The sequence below is a fragment of the Podarcis pityusensis genome (assembly GCF_964106645.2).
Source record: "Podarcis pityusensis genome assembly, chromosome: 11".
NCBI lineage: Eukaryota > Metazoa > Chordata > Lepidosauria > Squamata > Lacertidae > Podarcis > Podarcis pityusensis.
In genome coordinates this window covers 20,380,615-20,400,788 of record NC_138036.1, presented here as the reverse complement: position 1 = coordinate 20,400,788, position 20,174 = coordinate 20,380,615, and the positions used below count along the sequence as shown (strand labels likewise).

The 20,174-nt window shown below is 41.9% G+C and overlaps 1 long non-coding RNA gene across 1 annotated transcript; it reads right to left on the bottom strand.

Moving 5' to 3' along the window:
* Window positions 1-578: 578 nt before the first annotated feature.
* LOC308458913 lies at window positions 579-19,139 on the bottom strand. The gene is made up of 3 exons (XR_013977773.1): window positions 19,076-19,139; window positions 3,745-3,871; window positions 579-849 (listed from the first exon to the last, which is right to left on the bottom strand). It is a non-coding gene; the product is annotated as an uncharacterized lncRNA (long non-coding RNA).
* Between the last annotated feature and the right edge of the window lie 1,035 nt (window positions 19,140-20,174).

Here is a 20,174-nt window from a genome sequence, read left to right as displayed (position 1 = left end):
AGAATAACCAGTGTCACAAAGGTCAAAGCGGATATTAAGAGGCTAAGTCTTCTCAGAGACATTACACAAGTTTTCCAATGGGTTAGATAAGGTAACTCTAGATCAACTCTATTCACACTGTTCAATTAAGCAAAGATTAGTGTGCATTCACCTTTAGTTCAACACAAAAATATGCTTCCATTAGGTAGTCTGACAGATAAACCATGTGGTCAAGAACTGTAATAGGAGAATATCTGGCAATTAATGAATAATAAGGCCTCTGTGTATTTATAGTTCTAAAGATGGGCTTGAGTATCTCCACCTATTGTTATGAAGTCCTTTCCTAGTTAGACTTCAAAATGTTCTATGAATAACTGGCCTTAAAGGCAGGTGAAGAGGGGGAATAAAAAATAATGTAATAGGTAATATTAAGCTTTTGGGGTTTGTTAAAATAAACTCATACTAGGAAGGTTGCCATTTGGTTGCTACTCTTATAGAAGCTATGTAGTTGTACTCTGTGCACCCAGGGATTTATTCATTCATTTATTTCAATGAAGGAAGAAAGGAAGGAGAGAAATGACAAAGTTCCATTCTGGCCTTTAAAAAAAAAAATTCTGCCTCTTTCTCTGTTTGCTTCCCTTTCTCCCCATTTTTATAAACATTAGGGTATGCCTGGGCACACCTCTTGTGCATGCCTATGACACCATGACATTTTCTTTCAGTTGCTTCTCATTTTCTGCAATGATAAGCCATGAATGAGCTTAACAAGACTTGATACATCTATCAGTTTTCAGAGGCATGGATACCCATTGTGAAAACTGCCCGAGTCTCAAATGATAAACACTTCATGCTGGGGCAATCCTTTCTTTCCTGAAAAAAAGAAAAGAAGGTGTGATATGAAATGTTGTGATATTATATGACAATGTTCTTCCCACAAACCAGCACAAACTGTTCCTAGTAGTGTAATGGTTGGGGGCAGAAAAAACGGAATTCAAGCACACTTTGTATTTTTCAAAGCTGTAAAAAAAAGTCTTGGGAAACTTATGTTAAAAAGGTAAGATAGGAGAGTATTTAGCCTATAGAAAATTCAGGTGTAAGGAGTATGAGATTTCCATTAAGAAAGCATAAAATCAGGGGTCAGCAAACCTTTTCAGAAGGGGGCCGGTCCACTGTCCCTCAGACCTTGTGGCAGGCGGGACTACATTTTTTGGGGGGCGGGGGGAGATGGCTATGTTTGTTCCTTTTGTTAGGAAGTTGGGGGGAGGAGTGTTATGTATTGGGGTTTAACACATTTTATGTTACAAGGCGCGTTCTAACCAATCGTATAAGCACTGGTAGACGAATCTTCTAATGGCAAGTAAGCGCATGCACTTTCAACTGTCAACGGTCAGTTCACGCTCGGCTTTATTATTGTGTTGTCCAGTCAGTTCGGTTCTTGTTTTCCTATGAGTGAGCTGTTGTCACTGACAAATGTTAAAAAACGTAGTTGAGGAACCTATACTGCCTGGGCTTCTGACTTTTTCCGAACATTTAACATTGGCGACGAAGGTGGGATTGATGATCTCCTGCCGGCTGCCAGAGGCCCAAGACCGCACCGCAGCACCATTATACGATTGGTTAGAACGCGCCTTGTAACATAAAATGTGTTAAACCCAAAACATAACAGCTCTAAAAAGCAGCTTCTCAAAGGAAATGTTTTACTCAAAAATAATTCTCAATATCCAAACTTGCAACTAATAAACAAACACGTCAGTGCCACTCATCCTGTATTTTCATTTACTGCCATCTGTTGTTGTCAAGAGTCATTCTATTTGTCCTCTGCTAGAAAGCTCCAGCAAGCTGATTACCAGCGATTCAACAGAGAGAACAATGGGAAATGCTGCTAGAACGAGCATCTAAGCATTATCAGTAATTCAGTGTATTCACATTACAGCGGCAGCCAGGAGTTCTGCCAGGAAGGAGAGGCACTGAGATCTGCAGGTACCATAATATGCACACAAACCACTTACAGCAATTCTGCTACCCCCCCCCCCCAATTTATTGAGACCCAAATAAATCTTAAACTGTGCTTAAAAGTAAACTTTAGCAGAGCCGGAAAAGACTCTTGAGGAGGCTCTGTTTAAGTGGACAACACTGGGCTACATCAGCCAATGGCCTGACTCAGTGTAAGGTGACTTCACCTGTACGAAATGGCTTCCCAGCATGCAGTTTGCCCAAACATCTAGTCTATCTTTGTTCAGACTGCTGATAATGTAGATACTGATGAAGATACAACAAAGGGAAGCTTGCTCATATCAGACAAAGTGTGTTCTCCTTCATGAAGAGCACGTGTTGCAGTGGGGGCTGACAGGACGCTCCAAAGTTGTGGGGCGGGTGAATTGATCAGTGGCCACTGTTGTGATTGGGCTTCCCTTGTTGTTGGGAAGATGTTAATGTTGCAATTTGATGATTGACAGCCAGAAATGTTAAAACTCCCTACACGAGGCGTAGAGCTTCCTCTTTTCGCTCCGTGGATCGGATTACCCGCCCCCCCCCCTATATTTAGGGTTGTTCACTTTGATCTTGCTATGCCTGTCATGGGGTCATCTGCTCTTGGGGCAGGGGCCCAGTAGGAATTTTGTCCATCTGGCTGATTGGCTGGGGCCATTTGGTTTTTGCCTACTGCGTAGCAAATTGTCACAACTTGTAAGGTTGTGGTTAGGCATTGGTTTATGGTTTGGTTGGTTGAGGGGCATGGATTGGCTGTGCCTGCCCCTCTAATGCTGCTGCTGCAAGGGATTCTGTTAAAGGAATACAGGGGCTCACTATTGCTTTTGTCTGAACCCTGTCAAGGGGGCTAGGGCCATTGCAAGAGCTCCTGGTTGCATTTGGGGAGGGCTGAGGGCAGATTCCCTGCTCCGTCGCTACCCCCAAATGTATTCCCCTTTTCTGACTTTCGCAGGCTTGCGAAATGTCAGTCTGTCCCCCACTGGGGGGCAGATAGTCGCAACCAATGCCTAAGCAACCACTCACATTTTTTGTATTTTAATAAAGTTGTGGCCAAAATTATGCCAAAAACCTTAAACAAAAATTCTCTGTGTTATGTGAGTTATTTGGGGTGGCTTGGGGACCTTGACACACAAATGTTTGTGGGAGGCTTTTATACGTCGTTCCAATAGCAACATCCCATATAATGGAATTTGCTTCCCCTATGGAAACAAATTCTTCCCATGGGCTAGATGGGCTTTTTTGCTTGATCCAGCAGGGATGCTCTTAACACGTTTCTGTAAAATGACTCCAGCTTTTTTTAAAAAAACCATATCCATTAAAGGAGTAGATTCACTATTATGTGGAGTGGCACAGATAGCTATGGGGACACTGTGGCAAGTTGGGTGGGCAATGTCTCTGGAGCGGAAGAATTGCACACTGAGAAATAATGCCTTATAATCTCGGATTTGCTATGTCCTAAAGTGGGACGTGGGTGACCTATAAGGCAGAGGCTGTAGGGTTTGAGGGGACACTACATTCCTGTTTGCCTTGAGAAGTAAAAAAAAAGAGAAATAAATAAAAAATCTGCCAACCCCATTTTGCTTGTTTCATTTATTTGGCCTTGAAGGGATTCCACCTGCCTCTGTAAACCACAGAGATGACAATCAAAGAAGAAGGGGACAGGAAAGCAGGAACTTGGAGTTTTGAAGCCCAAAGTGATGGGGAAAGCAAAATAGGCATGCTAAGATTATTATCTTTCCCCCGAACTCAAATGTACCTGTTACATAACTGACCTACCTGTAAAATCAGTGCACGGCTTCTTGAGTTATATCCTGCTAGAGAATGTAGAATGTGGTTGGGTTTTTTTTTAACAGCCTTGATTTCAAGAGATGGAGAGGATGCACATATACGGGAAGTGTGATGTCTGCGGAAATAAAAAAAATATGTTGTCATTGTACAGGTTGTTTGGATTTAAATCTTTGCAGCTCTGCTAATGACCGTTTGCAGCAGCCGGGCTGCCTAACTGCATAAGCCACCTGCAGTTTAATATATCAAAGAAATGTAGCAAAGAGCTGCTAAGATTGCCATAAGGCTTATTGTCAACAATCTTCATAGATAGATCTCTGGCACATGCTGCCTTTCTGTAGGACAAACCTGAGAACAAAATGAGTCGACCTTATTCACAAATGGTAAACAACAAACAGTCTGACGCTGTAGTTTGTAAGCCTCCACCCCACAGTTATTTTCTGAACTGCTATGCTAACAGGGAATATTCAGACACACTCACACTTCAGAGAGTGAAACAGAGCTGGCCTGCCCATCAGGTAATCTGAAATAGCAGCCTCAGGCAGTGGAATCTTGTGAAGTTTTGCCCCGCTCACCTCTGCAGCCACTGGGATTGCATGGTGGCTGTTTCTTCCAGCAAGATCTCATGAGATCTCTAGGAGATCTTGCTGGAAGAAGTCGCTGCTGCTCAACTCCAGTAAGCAAGGCTTCAGTGGTGGTGTTTTGCCTCAGGCAGCGAAACAGAACAGGGTGCCCCTGGGGTGAATATATGTATGAACAAGCCAATGCTGACAAATAGTTCAGCTTCAGTGTGGGAACTGAACTGGTCAGTTCGGATGGGAAATAAACTTCACAGTCTAGGGGCAGGATGCTCTGAAGGTGGTAACCAAGGCACGGCCGTCTTACTACTCTGCCCCCCGATACAAGCATACTACAGTGTGTTCGTCACAGAGGTTCGGATAAATTTACACTTGCATCTTAGTTTACGTCAAGGCCCACCAGTTTTTACACACAACCTGCTACTAACAACTGTGAATGGAGGTGGCATTGCCTTCACTCCAGCACGCAAATGTGCTGTTTATTTTCCTTCTTCACACTTAATATCTTCTCCCCTCCCTCCACGTACAGTATTTTGTATCTCGTAAAAGGGGAACAAACTTTCCTGTCATTGGTCTTTTTAAAAATTAATTGTCATTTTAAACTTTAACAAAAACAGACGGGGGAATAATTGAAGAAATAAAATAATAATTTGAATTTTTAAAATGAAACAATAATTTATTAATAATGTTAATAGTAACCAAACACACTCTCTCACACATCCAATCAGGTCACAGCATGGATACGGTAGCCATCAATAAATGCATCTTAAGCTAAACACTGAATTTAATATAAACCTACGTATCCACGTGAAACTGACATCCATCTGAAATATGTTAGAATGTAGAAAGAGCAGTGTGCCTCTCAGAGTATTGCATAATAGATGGTGGATATTTATCCTTCAAGGCTTGAAGTGTAAGTCTGTTAGCAACCACAAGGGCTCACCAAGTCCACTTTTGCTATCCTGCTATTAATCCCCATACTTCAGGAATACGATTTAAAAGTTCCTGAACCTCTGCAAGGTTTTTTTTGCCAATGCAAAAGTGATGTGAATAGCAACTTTAGGCCAAAAATAATATATCACTATACAAGCCTGTCATTGGCCTTGAAAAGTCTTGCTCTGCACTTCTTGCTTCTCGTTAACCCCAAGCTTTCTGGAAGAAAATTGCAGCACAAATGTAATAATAAAGTAATGCATAATAACAAAATAAACGCCCCCCAATTGTTGTTTTCTCAATTTTGTTAAAAAGAACAGTTACATTTGTACCACCACACATTCTCTCTGAGGTGTTCATACAAACGATATTGTAACATCACAATATCACTGCATCCTGTGATCTAGCTCTCAAGCCAACAGCTTTGTATCTGGCATTGTTCAGGAATTCTGAGAAACCCAAAGGATCAGTGCAGTTTTGAAATTGCAGTCAACACTACAAACCGGGTGTGAGGAACGTGTTATTTGGCAGCTGGTGCTGGTTCTGTAATTTTATCTAGGTTACCATTTCTCACACCTACACAGGAGTCTTACCAAACGCCTGCACTCAAACCTTTCAGTTAATTGCAAATTCTAATCCTATTTTGTTTTGATAAGTAAGCGTGTCTGAGAATCTCTCATCAGCTGGTTTATTTTTCACAGAGAATCAGCAAGCCTCAGTGATATATTTTAATCATGCATTCATGCATTTTCTTAACAAGGAAGCAACTGCTGAGGTAACTTAGAGGCAGTATTTTAAATACTTGACTGAAGCTAGAGCTCATGGGAGGTGCAGGTTAAATATCAGAATGTCTGGAGTTCGTTTTCTCTAAACAGCGAGGCAGTTCATTCCTCAGGGGAAAGGGACAAGTTTCCTCTTGAGAGATGCTCATACAAGTAGTATGCATGGAACGGCCCTCACCATTGCCAGGACTAGAGAAGCCTAATTTCTGGATTAGGGCATTGACTTGTGACTCTGAACCCCATCAGAACCTATAGAACCGCATCAATACCTATAAAAGTCATTAACATATTGGGACTATTCTTTTGTAACATGGGATATTGTGCTTATGAGTGCCACAATTTGCTGCTGCCCTGTCTCCATTCAGATTGCTTCCCTTTGTGATCATTCTACTGCCAACTGTAATGTAAGATTAACAAAGACTTCTCCTTTTCAGCAAAGATAATATAAAAGAATGGGGATGATTTGAAATTGTGTCTGCCGCAGATGGTAATCAGGGAGACATAACTACTTCACAGCGATGGAATTGCCGTCTTTGACTGTAATGTTGGATCAGAATGAAATCGACATTCAGATGCTGAAATCTTGTTGACAGCTCAGAGAATATTTGTTCAAAATTCATCTGCCGCCTTACAGATATTCCTAACTGTTCTAGGGACTCTTGGAGCTAAGGCAGAGAGAGAGAGAGTGAAAACAGCCTCATGACTCTTTGCATTCAGGGGAAAAACACCTTTTGGTTTAGAAAGCTTTAGAGATGGATTTGACGTGTTTACACCACTTTTACAGTACTGCCTCTCTAGATAAAAACATGCCTACATAAAATGGGCTGGTGTATTACAGAGCTAAACCACAGTGTTCACTTCACTTTCTCTGCATTCTTCCAAAGAGCTGGGTGCGGACACACCATACATTTAAAGCACATGGGTTCCCACAAAGAATTGTGGGAATTCTAGTTTACCCAAACATGGAGAACAATTCCCAGCACCAACAAACTACAGTTCCTATGATTCTTGGGGTGGGGGGAGAAACCATGTATTTCAAATACACTTTAAATGTGTGGCATGTACGCTGAACACATGAAGCTGGTGTTACTATATACTAAGCTAGACCATTAGCAGACCCGAGTGTCCAATCGTCCTGATTTTCCAGGGAAAGTCCTGAAAGTACAGTAGCTGTACTGGTTTCTGATTGGATCCCAGAATGTCCTGCTTTCCCTTTTTCCTCTCCTCCATGCCTTGGAAAACAATTAAATGTGTTGTGTGTAGGTGCAAAAATGGAGTCCTGTTTCTATGGAAAATAAAATATTTGTACCCAATGCAGGAAATGGTGAAGCTGTCATATGAAGCCTGTCCTAAAATTTTGAAGGAAAAGATTAATGCAGAGGGAGATGGACCAATGATTTGGCCCACCATAAGGCATCTCCCTATATTCCTACAGAACAGTACTGGGAGGGGGGAGGGTAAGAGAGAAATTCAGTTTGGTTTGCTTACTAACTTGCCCTTTGCAGAACAACAAGGGAACCAAAACACAGCTATCCTTTGAAATTCACATTTTGCACTGCAGTTTCCTGGCCAGCAAGAGAGCACAAAAGTATGTATATTTAGAGAAGTGTGCAGAAAATGTGTATATTTGTGAAAACAACTTGCAAAAAGGCATTCTATAAGGGTAGACAGGTGTATATTAGGCACCATTGCATACACACAAATACGTATTATGCACTAAAATGCTGACAAACTTTTATGAGAATTTATTTTTTCTTCCCGGTGAAAAGAAAGAGCAAACTGACGCAGAAATGCAGCGAGCCAAACTTCGCGTTGGAAAAATGACTAAACTGAGAGGAACCAAAATTGACAGATCCATCCATCCCTAATAGCAGCCATGTACTACCCTACCCTCTAATTGCTGTGTTACATCGGCTGCTCCATTGCACGACACACAGAGAGCAGTTTTTACTGCAGTGCTTAATGGTTAATCAATGGGTACTGTCGCTTCAAAGGCATCGGATAAATCGCAGACGGTGCCCTCTGGGAGCGTTACGTTAACAGGGAGCAAATGGTTGCTGAATGCAGCTCAGTCTGCCAACTGCGGGCAGCTTTGGAAAGTTTGCTTTAGTTAATTAATTAAATTAATTAATGTGTTACACAATGAGAAACGTCTCCGACACCTCGCTGTGTCGCTTCCAGCAGATCCTGGAATGAGCTGGTTATATCTCATCCTCCGCAATAGCTTTTGTAGTTTTGGGATAGGTGGGTTGTTTTGGGGATGTTTTTAAAAGCACTGTTTCGTTTTGATCCTTCAGCAGTCCCAGTCGCTACTTCAAAAAGTAGGTCAGCTGTGAGCTCACTGAATTGCCTTACGCAAGATGTTTAATCTTATCCACCCACTTGTTATGCGTGTATGTGTGAACCTTCATACATGTCCAATCCGTGTGAGGACCTTAGTAAGAAGCAAGCGTGCATTGTTTTAAATGTGTGTTTATTCTAACCCTTATACCCAGTAAAGAACAACTCACACCGAGAGCTAGGGAAAGATTGGTTTATTGCAAGGGAAGGAAAACATGCATGCTACGAAGAAGAAGAAGAAGAAGAAGAAGAAGAAGAAGAAGAAGAAGAAGAAGAAGAAGAAGAAGAAGAAGAAGAAGAAGAAGAAGGAGGAGGAGGAGGAGGAGGAGGAGGAGGAGGAGGAGGAGGAGGGGAGGGGGAGGGGGGGAGGGGGGGAGGGGGAGGGGGAGGAGGAGTAGTTTGGATTTGATATCCTGCTTTATCACTACCCTAGTCTCAAAGTGGTTCACATTCTCCTTTCCCTTCCTCCCCCATAACAAACACTCTGTGAAGTGAGTGAGGTTGAGAGACTTCAGAGAAGTGTGACTAGCCCAAGGTCACCCAGCAGCTGCATGTGGAAGAGCGGAGACACAAACCTGGTTCACCAGATTACGGATCTACCGCTCTTAACCACTACACCACACTGGCTCTCGACAGTAAGGTACAATGGCATGTAAATGTACTATGTGAAATGATCTGGAAGCTGCAGTTAGCGCAGAATGCTGCAGCTTGATTGCTGACAGGGGCGAGGCCTTGTCCGCATATGACACCTGTGCTCAGAGATCTGCACTAGTTGCCAATTTGCTACTGGGCTGGGTTCAAGGTGTTACTATTAGCATATAAAGCCCTCAACAGCTTGGGACCAGTTTACCTACAGTATCACCTTTACCCCACATGTGCCCATTCAATGGCTTTGATCAGTGGAATTGGCACTACTACAATTGATGCGTAATGCCCATTCCGAATTTGTAAGAAGTCCATCATTTACTATGGCAGCACTTACACTTTGGAACTTCCTGCCTCTTGAGATCAAGTTGGAACCTCTTTTTGGCACCTGCTAAAGACATTCTTGTTTAGACAAGTCTGCCCAGATGATTAGAAATTTGAGGTAATTTTAAAATCTGTTTTAGTATTTTAACTTTTAAAGTATTGCTGTAGTTTTTTTCTTGGTTTTCTTGTTTTATCTTTGTGTAACCTGCTTTGAGGGTTGTTGTTGTTTTGCAATCAAGCAGTGTAGGAATTTTATTAAATAATAACAATAATGCTGGCAGCAAATAATCATTGATGCATCAAAACACGCTGCTCTAAAGATAAAATGACCCTTACATCACAGAAATTTATAGAAAGTGAGATTAACGGAGAGTTTATGGAACTCACAAAGAAAAGGGATAGGAGCAAAGATTATATCTTATTCAGCACCAAGGAACTACAGTTCCCAGGATTCTTTTGGGGAAGTCATGTGTTTTAAATGTGCTTTAAATATATGCAGGGCTTTTTCTCCCCTGCCGCAACGCACCAGAGTGCAATTCCGGCAGCTCTTTTGCCCTGTTTTGTACAAGAAGTCTGTTCACCCAGCAAAGGAAATCGCCAAGCAGGATTGTGGCTAAAGTGGCCTGAGTGCATGGGAAGTGGCAAGTGGCGAGCCCAGCATCTTGTCACTTAATTTTGGTTTCAAGATGGCAGTAGCAGCATCTGGGTTGGCGACTGAGGCAGTGAGTTCCGCCACCATTTTTCCTAGAAAAAAAGCACTGGCTACAGTATATGGTATGAACACAGCCTACATACCATGTTGCTCTGCCTATAGTGATGCCCACTTTGAGAATCAACCCCACTCTAATCTACAAAGTTCAACCCATTCATCTGTATGGCAACAACCCAGGAGAACAGACCCAGCTTTTGGGGTTGTAAGCATTTTCATTTTTAATGATGTTACTTGAGCAGTTAAGAAAATGCTCTGAATATTGCTCGGAACAGCAAAAACAAAGAAAATAATTGGATGAGGAGCTGTGAATCAATGTCTAGCTGTGGGTTGGTTATACATGAACCGAGAACCATAAACTACGATACTGCCAGGAAATCAATTAAGAGTAGGTTAAAAGAGGCTGACCTGCAATTAGGCATGGAGTGCATTTTTTAATATATCATTTTCTTGGTGGAACATTATATATATAAACACACTTTCAAATATTTTCTTCATGATTCTGCTTTCTGGTCCTTGAACAAGGCTTTTGATTCCTGCAGGTTTCTAGTTATTGCCTACTCGGAAGAAAGGCATGTGAAATCCCCCAAATCAGTTTCTTCATGGTCAACTGATAGTTGACTGGGATTTGTAGTATGTGACATGGTGTTAGCTGATTTAGGCTGCAGACACACCATATTAAAATACAGGATGCCCACCAAAGAATCTTGGGAGTGCTAGTATTGGACTATGACCTGGTAGACTAGAGTTCGAATTCCCCCTCAGCCAGGTTGACTTTAGGCCAGTTGCCATCTCTCAGCCTAAACTACCTCACAGGGTTGTTGTCAGGGTAAAATGAGGGAGGAGCAAACCATGTACACCATCTTGAGCTCCTTGGAGGAAAATGCGGCATTTAAATGTAATAAATGGTGGTCAGGGACAACCCTCATGGGTTCAATATATGTTGTTGTTGTTGTTGTTGTTGTTGTTGTTTAGTCGTTTAGTCGTGTCCGACTCTTCGTGACCCCATGGACCAGAGCACGCCAGACACTCCTGTCTTCCACTGCCTCCCGCAGTTTGGTCAAACTCATGTTAGTAGCTTCGGGAACACTATCCAACCATCTCGTCCTCTGTTGTCCCCTTCTCCTTGTGCCCTCCATCTTTCCCAACATCAGGGTCTTTTCCAGGGAGTCTTCTCTTCTCATGAGGTGGCCAAAGTATTGGAGCCTCAGCTTCAGGATCTGTCCTTCCAGAGAGCACTCAGGGCTTATTTCCTTCAGAATGGATTGGTTTGATCTTCTTGCAGTCCATGGGACTCTCAAGAGTCTCCTCCAGCACCATAATTCAAATGTATCAATTCTTTGGCGATCAGCCTTCTTTATGATCCAGCTCTCACTTCCATACATCACTACTGGGAAAACCATAGCTTTAACTATACGGACCTCTGCTACTTTGAAGCACAGGGTGTTCCATCAATGTAAGGATTCCCACTGGTGTAATTGAACTGTACCCCACCTCCTTTCCCTCTAAGTCGGTTTTGAGGGGTGGGTTCCCCCAACCCTCCAGAGAAATTTGGGGGGACTGCAGAGTCAGCGCTTGTGGGGAGAAGAGAAAGGGAGAAAGTTCCACCAAGTAAGTGGAAATCCTTGAGCTGATGGCACGAGCTAGCTGGATCCCACCCAACATCTATAGTATTAAGAGATAACGGAGGAAGTAGGGAAACGGTTGAAACCCATTTCCTTTCACAATGGTTTGCAACAATAAAAAAAAAGTCTTTGCACTCCAAATCTGCAGTTCCTTTCTCTTAGTCATGTCTTGCTCATAAATAAATGACAGCTTTTCCAAAATCCGCAGCTCTTTGTTGGCAAAATGTGCTTTGAATCAAAGAACTGTGTTTTCTTCCAGTCCAAAAAACACTCAGCTGGAGCTGTTTCCCCCGCCTGCCCCCACTTCTCATATTTCCAAATCTATTTTCTCCCCTTCTGCATTTGTTTTATTTCCTGGAATTATTTTTCTTGCCTCCCCACCCTTCAGCTTTGATTACAGGCTGCTGCAGTTTGCTTCCTTCGAGTGCCCCACACAGACGAAATAATTTAGTTTTGCTACTTGCTCTGAGAAGCACAGTACATTAAGTGTGAGACATGACTAGGCCGGTGCCAAACACAATCTCTTGCAGAGAGGAAGTGCAGGAGCCTTTATTTGAAGAGTTATTTATGTATTGAATTGATTTAAATAGAGCATCCACTGTGGCAAACACAGTGTCCCAAAACTGCTTTATGAATACATTCAGGTCTCTGGGAAGTAACAAGGATTTCTCTCTCCTGTCAACTCTCACGTTTTTCAGCCAGAAACTTATTCTTATGAGTGACATCTCAGAGAGGCACCTTAACTGCTTCTGCAAGCAGGAGATCTCAGTGATTAAAGCTAAGTGGCAAACTGCCTATCATTATGATGGACGGTGTTTGGAAGAAGGGAAGACCTGTATACTAGGAGACTGTTGTGATGTGTATTTGCGCCCACTGTGCGTATATGATAAGAGAGGCTAGAGAGAAGGGGGGCCAAGAGGCAGCGATGAAGAAACCAGGCTGGAGAAGAAGCAAGGGTTCTCATCTACCTTCTGGTCTCCCAGAACCAGAAGCGGTGTGAAGAGGTTGGAGCAGAGACAGATATGGCAACGAAGTCTCAGAAGGGGAGAATTTGAAAGGTGACGCTTTGTCCTGGATCTTAGACAAGTCAATGAAAAATTCACACTCAAAAACTTTGGGGTGCTCCTATAAAAAACTTTTGGGGTGTCCTGGTTTTGAAATATGGCAACCCTAACTTAGGGAACTGTGGATAGGAGGGGACCTTCAGTCCCCACAACTGCCTCATAAGGGCAAGATCTACCGGGATGAGTTGCTGTGTTCACTAGGCTTGGCCTCCTGAGCTGACTTTGTTTCCTTGAATAAAGAGATAACTTCACTGACATCATATGATTTATTGCTGACCTGCTCTTGGTTACTGCTTCTGACACCTGCTCACTTTCCACCCCCTTTTTAATGCTTTTTGTTTTATTTTTTGCCAAATGTGTAAAACAATGCGTACAAGTTAAATGTACATAAGTTTGAGTTAGGCCTTGCAAGGATAAAATTTTAACAGAATGATAAACAATGTAGAGAGTTAAGTTGCAACCAGGAGCGACTTGTTATGTTTGGGGTGGCATCTCTTTCTATGTTAAATGAACATGGAAGCAAATGAATATATTTCAACACAAATACCTCAAGTCAGACTAGGCTGTAAAATGCAGTCAGATCGGCTCATCTGCTGCCGTTTCTCTAAGAGATGACATTAAGCCAGCTGCAGAGGCTGATTACCCATTTGGCAAAGATGATTTGGTAATTAAAGCTGAGATTAATTAACTCATCAGGAGAAAATGGGGACAGCTAAAGCACTTCTACCAGGTATGCTTCTAGCAGGCTCTGGGTGGCATTTGTGAGGAGCCATTGAGTGAGGAGTTATAGCAAGTCAACATGCTGGCTTGCCCTTTTCCAAACTGCATTAACTTAAAAGATGAGGAAAACATGCATTGCTACAGTTTTGTGGGCCACATTTTCAAATGGTGTGGTCTCATTTGAAATTAAATCAGAGAGGGGCCATAGCTCAGTGGTCAAGCGGAGGACTTGTAGATGATTGACTGAGCAAATTCAAAGAGTGCTCACTAACAGATTCTCATCACACTGGTGGGTAGGGGGTGACAGGTGACAAGTGAGGTGCCACAGGGTTCTCTCCTGGCCCATTGTTGTTCACCATCTTTATAAATGACTTTGTTGAAGGTGAGGCGGTGCTCATCACATTTGTAGAAGACATGAAACTGGGTGGGGTAGCCAATGAGGAATAACCAGCTGCACAAATACAAGATGAGGGACACCTGGATTGCTATTAGTACATGGGGAAAGGATCTAAGAGTCTTAAAAATGCACAGATTTAACATGAGTCAACAGTGTGAGGCAGCAGCAGCAAAAAAGAAGCGCATAAAAGCTAATACTATTCTAGGCTGCATCAACAGAAGAGTAGTATCCCGATCAAGAGAAGTCATAGTCTTGCTCTGTTCTGCATTGATCAGACCACATCTGGAGTACTGTGCTCAGTTCTGGGTGCCACAATTTAAGAAGGATATTGACAAGCTGGACTATGTGCAGAGGAGGGTGACCATGATGCTCAAGGGTCTGGAAACCAAGCCTTATGAAGAACGGTTGAGGGAGTTTGGTATGTTTAGCCTGGTAAAGAGGAGATATAACAGCCATCTTCAAATATTTAAAGGGCTGTCACATAGAGGGTGGGAGGGTGGCTCAAACTTGTTTTCTTCTGCTCTGGAAGGTAGGACATGAACCAATAGATTCAGGTTACAAGAAAGGAGATTACGACTAAACATCTGGAGGAACTTTCTGACAATAAGAGCTGTTCAACAGTGAAACAGACTTCCACAAGAGGTGGTTCCTTGGATGTTTTTGGGCAGAGGTTGGGTGGCCATCTGTCATGGATGCTTTAGTTGAGTTTCCTGCATCCTACAATTTTGTGATTCTATTATTTGCAAGCAGGAGGTTGCAGGTCTGAATGCCTAACACCTACTGTTAAAGAAAATATGGATCAAGTACCACGTGTTTGGGAAAACTTTTCAGCTAGATGACCACCTTCCCTTCTGGGCAGCCAACCAAAGACTATATGCCAGTGACAAAAGTGAGCAGAGCAATGAATGTGAATATTACATTTATGCAGTTGGCTGGTTTCTATTCATACTCCCTCACTCAAAAGTAAGTGGTATTTATTTTAATGGGGCTTTCTCCCAAGTATATGGGTAGTACAGGACTGTAGCCTAAGATATGATATAAGCAAACGCAGCTATATTTCATCCTTGCTAATCATTATACAGCACCCAAATGTTTCCTTGTGTACTTGGTATCTTCCACTCTCCCAGCTTGAGGATATTGACATTTAAGGAAAGAAAGCTATTTCACTGTGATAGCAAATCAAGGCTTCATCTACTGTAAACATTTGCAGTATATTAAAACATTGCATTGTTCAGACCATTGCTTTCAGTGTGATTAGTTAGTTTCAAATGGCTGTTGGTGGTGATTTTCTGTTTGGAGGAGGTTCAGAGGAGTAAAATTCTGTATCTGATTTATAACTCTTAAAAGTGAAGGTTGGTCTGCAATAAAGATTGCCTGGCCCATCCAGCAATGGGGTATTGGCTTCCTGGTGAATTATGACTTTATTATCTACAGCTACACACAAAAAAGCAGAGTCAGTATGCATCATTTCATGTCTGTGTGACATAGTTTATTTGTGTTCCAGTAGGCTGCAGTACCAAAGTTAAGTAACTGATAGGCTGTCACGGCTTCAATGAGCTTCACTAATTCCCATCTTCCAGGACAACCACTCCTATTTTCTTGGATTGTGCTTCCTTGTCATGAAGAAGTATGGGGTGATTTGGTGTACCAGATAGGCAAGCCTTTTCTTCCTTTCCCAGAAGAAAGTAGAAAGCTCCCTTGGCTGGATAAGTTCAGACAATATTTAGTTAGTTGTTTTGTTGCCAGTTTAGATGACTGTTCAGCTTGGATTTTTTATTTTATTTTAATAGGGATAAAAAAGATTAGGAAGATTCTTCTGTAAACACCTGTCTGTACTGGTAGATCTCCTTCATGACTATTTAATGCTTTCATTTATCATATTTATATCTTGCCTTTTTTTAAAAAAAGTGTTGAAACCCGTTTATATGATTCTCTTTACAACAACCCTGTGAAGTAGGCTAGGCTAACAGACAGTGACCAGACAAAGGGCATGCAAGGAGGTACTGTACCCTTCATAATATCAAGATGCATATGGAGAGACACCACATTCATTCACTCACGTAAACAAAATACTTGGTGCTAAAATCCTATACTCTGCAGTGTTTCACAATTTGCCTTCTGACATGCAGCCCTTTCCACACCGTCCTTGAAAAAGAAGCACAGGGCTTGAAAAAGTGACTTTCTTACTTCACTGACTGATCTTTTAACATTTCTACAATCCCATCTCCAGACTGTCAATTGAAAATAGAAAGTTGGATTTAATTTATTTTGTTAGGATCCAGTAGAAAGTGGCTCCAGTATATATGCTTTGAAAGGTCATATTACTTGTTCATGTTAATACATAGCTCATGCATTCCCATATACTTTATAGTCTCATTTGAGAATCCATTAAGCAAGTCTCTAGTCCTCATAAAAATGGAGTAGAAACAAAGAGACGATGAAAGGGATAGCTTTTAATCATCGTTTTTATCATCGTTTTGATCATCGTTTTGATATTTCCCTTTCAGGAATATAAGTTTCACTACAGAAACGATGAAATCATGCTAACGCCAGCTTCAGTGAGGTAGATGCCAGTCTCACAGACACTTAGTGGTCCTTGATTATCCAAACCACCACTACTACTTCTTCTTCTTCTTCTTCTTCCTCCAGGCATCTACTCTTGATAAATCATTTTGTTCCTGTATTGTCTTTGGGCGAGTGACAGAGAGGATTGTTGACACAAGAAGTCAAATTATAGAAAACACGGGGCATTTTGGTAAGTCTCCATCTGCACTACACGCAGGAAGCAGTATCATCATACTTTCCAACTTTTGGAAACCCAAAACCAGAACTCACATCTTTCAGGAGGCACTTCTGGGTGAGTCACCTGACCTGCACTTTTTGGGGGAGGTGAGATCTTGCATGGCACCCAAAAACACATTTTTTGGCACCACGCAAGAGCACAGCCACCGCAAAACTGCTTGGGGGGGGGGGAGTGCAGTGTGAGACCATGGCACTCAAAATGGCCACTGTAATCTTGCACAAGAAAACAGGATGTCCCGCTTTTTTTCTATGGCACTTGTATCATGTCTCTTTAAACAGGCATGGCTTCTCTTAGAGAATCCTGGGAACTGTAGTTGATTAAGGATGCCGAGAATTATTAGGCAACTCTGATTCACAAGGAAACTCACAGACCTATAGTCTCCAAAGTACCTTGGGAATCAACTTAATAGTCCTACATGGGTCCCTCTGAATGTAATGGTCAGTGTGTGTTGGACTGTGTGTTGAGCATCTTGACAGCTATTGTTAGATGTGCAACACATCAATGTTTCTGATGCAACAGTGTCAAAACATTCATCATTTTTTGCTAGACCACAATCCCTTGGACCCCAACCACAAAGGCTTGGTAAATATTTTCAGTGGAATATTGGATAGCAAGGAAAATGTGAATGATGAAACAGAAGAGATAGGAAAGACCACTTAACAGTCTGGTTCCCCCCACCAATAGTGTGACAATGAGAAAATTGCAGCAAGCTATTACAATCAAAGTGTTAACAGAAGGTGTCTGTCACAAACAAAGCTCACCACATAGATACATACTCGTTCAGTCAGAAAATGCTGTTGCTTCTTTCAGCAGATAGAGTTCCAGGGATCAATATAATATTTTCAGCATGAGCTATGCAAGTTGCCACCAACTGTGCTTGATTCAGACACAAAGCTAATGAGAAGGAGTGACAAGCCCATTCTAATAACTGGGAAGGTAGAGCCGCTCAGGCTGAAGGCAGAGCTAATGTGCTTATTCATGATCTAGAAGGAAGACTATTATGCTACCTAATATCATCAAAGTGGAGTTGGTAGGATGGACCTTTAGAATGAGTCATAAAAGCAGAAGCAATCCTTCAAAGAATTGGGTTTGATGGGGCTTAAGCATGGGTAGGCAAACTAAGGCCTGGGGGCTGGATCTGACCCAATCGCCTTCTCAATCCAGCCTGCAGACAGTCCAGGAATCAGTATTATTTTACATGAGTAGAATGTGTGCTTTTATTTAAAAAGCATCTCTGGGTATTTGTGGGGCATAGGTATTTGTTCATATTTTTTTCCACAATATAGTCTGCCCCCCCCCCCACAAGGTCTGAGGGACAGTGGACCGGCCCCCTGCTGAAAATGTTTGCTGACCCCTGGGCTTAAGAAATGAAGGATAGCATATGAGAACAAACACAAACTATCTTAATGAGCGAGCTCAGCTCCTCGCAATGCATTTGCTCATTAAGGCTGCATACAAACAGGACCTTCTTTTATGAGTTCCCCATCGTGCCCTTGTGCAATTCATATTGACAGAGGGAAGTGCACATTGATTTATGATGGGTCACAGAAGATGCCTTCCCTGCAGTCCATGTGCTGAACCTGGTCAGACTGGTAATTAACTCTTGCTTCAGTTCTAGCAATGGAACAGATGTCTCTGGCTCTGCCAAACCCGAGGGCAGCAGGCTAGCTTAGGGAACAGAAGGCTGGTTTGATTTCATTTGATTATTTAATTTCTACCCCACTTAATATATTAAAGGTATCTCCAAATGGTGTGCAAAAAACTGAACTAACAACAGACGACTTAAACAAATTATTACAAAGTACAGTTATTTATAAAAATGTTACATTACTACAAAATTGCTAATATATAAAAATCAGTATCAACTCAGGCATACCCTCCCTCTCAGCCTTCGGGTTCTTGCTCAGGATCCAACATTTGTGACTCATGCTTTCTAGGCACAGGGAAAAGTGGATAAGCCCTAGACAACACAGCCAGCCAGCAAGAAGAAAGCATGGCAGCCACTAGGGCAACAAGGATAGGAATGGCAAAAAGGAAGTACCTGACTGCAGAGACTTTCTAGTGGCACCCAGGAACATGTTTATGATTTCAGAATGCAAGATATATTTACTATAAGATACACTTTCCTTCCTCAACGTGGTTTTGGACTACAACTCCCATCAGCCTCAGCCACCATCTGGAAGGCCCCAGGCTAAGAAAGGCTGAGATATGTAAAGGTGTTACGTGACTCATGCTATAACTCGTTACAGTGGAACCTTGGTTGTCAAACGCTTCGGAAGCCAAACAATTTGGAACTCGAAAGCCGACAACCCGGAAGTGAATGCTTCCATTTTTGAACGTGCCTCGGAAGTCGAACAGCTTCTGAGGTGCATTTCTCCATTTTAAAAAAGAAATTTGCTGACCTGCAATTGTGCCTCAGTTGTTGAAAGTTTCAGAAGTCAAACGGTCTTCTGGAACGGATTACTTTGAACAACCGAGGTTCCACTGTATAGCGGTTCTTTTGGAATTGCTATAATAATTCCAGAACTTCTGGAATCATCTGGTGTGTGTTGTAACATTCCAAATTGTATTTGTTTCTTTTAAAAATCCATTGAAAAAAATCCAATTTATATCACCCTTATGATAAAAGTGTCTCTCTTCCCTTTCTCTCTCCCTTTTCTAAATAATAATAAAAAACCAACACTGTTTATCACCCAAGTGTAAACTGCGAACTATAAAAACAGCCCCAGACAAATTTCCCCTTACTTTGCATAGTTTTCTGGAAGCAGTATGGAAGGGACTTTGATCTGAAAAAAGCAATCAAAAGGAATAAAATAAAGGTTTGTTCAAACTGACATTGTGAGCTCTGAGGCAATATATAGGGAAAACATGATTAAATTTTAAATGGAATAGAAAGACAGAGGAAAGCATGGGAAAGTTTAGTACAAAAACAACTTGCCCTGCCCCGTGAACCTCCACTTGAGGTAGGCTGTGCCTGCCTCAGTTCTCCTCTCTGTGATTATGCAAACATAGAATCATAGAACTGTAGAGTTGGAAGGGACTCCGAGGGTCATCTAGTCCAACCCCCTGCAATGCAGGAAACTCAGTTAAGGCATCTATGAGAGATGGCTATCCAACCTCTGCTTAAAAACCTCCAAGGAAGGAGAATCTACAACCTCCAAAGGAGACCATTTCACTGTCGAACAGATCTTACTCTCAAACTTATTTAATTATTTCTTTAAAAAAAAATATTAGGAATTTCAACATAACAATTTATCAAAAATACATCATCCTCATTCCCCCCATTTTCCCCCTCCCCCCTCCCCCCCCAAAAAACCCCACTCCCCAGACTTCCCTCAGCTTCTCTCTCTGGTTTCTCAGCACTTGTTATTCTCTGCATATTATAAAACTGTAAATATCCTTTATTATTCTATCAATATATTACCAATAAAAAAATTGTGTATGTTTATTCAAAACCTGCCAAGGAGTCCAGTTCATTTTGTTGTTTCTTTAAGTACTTTG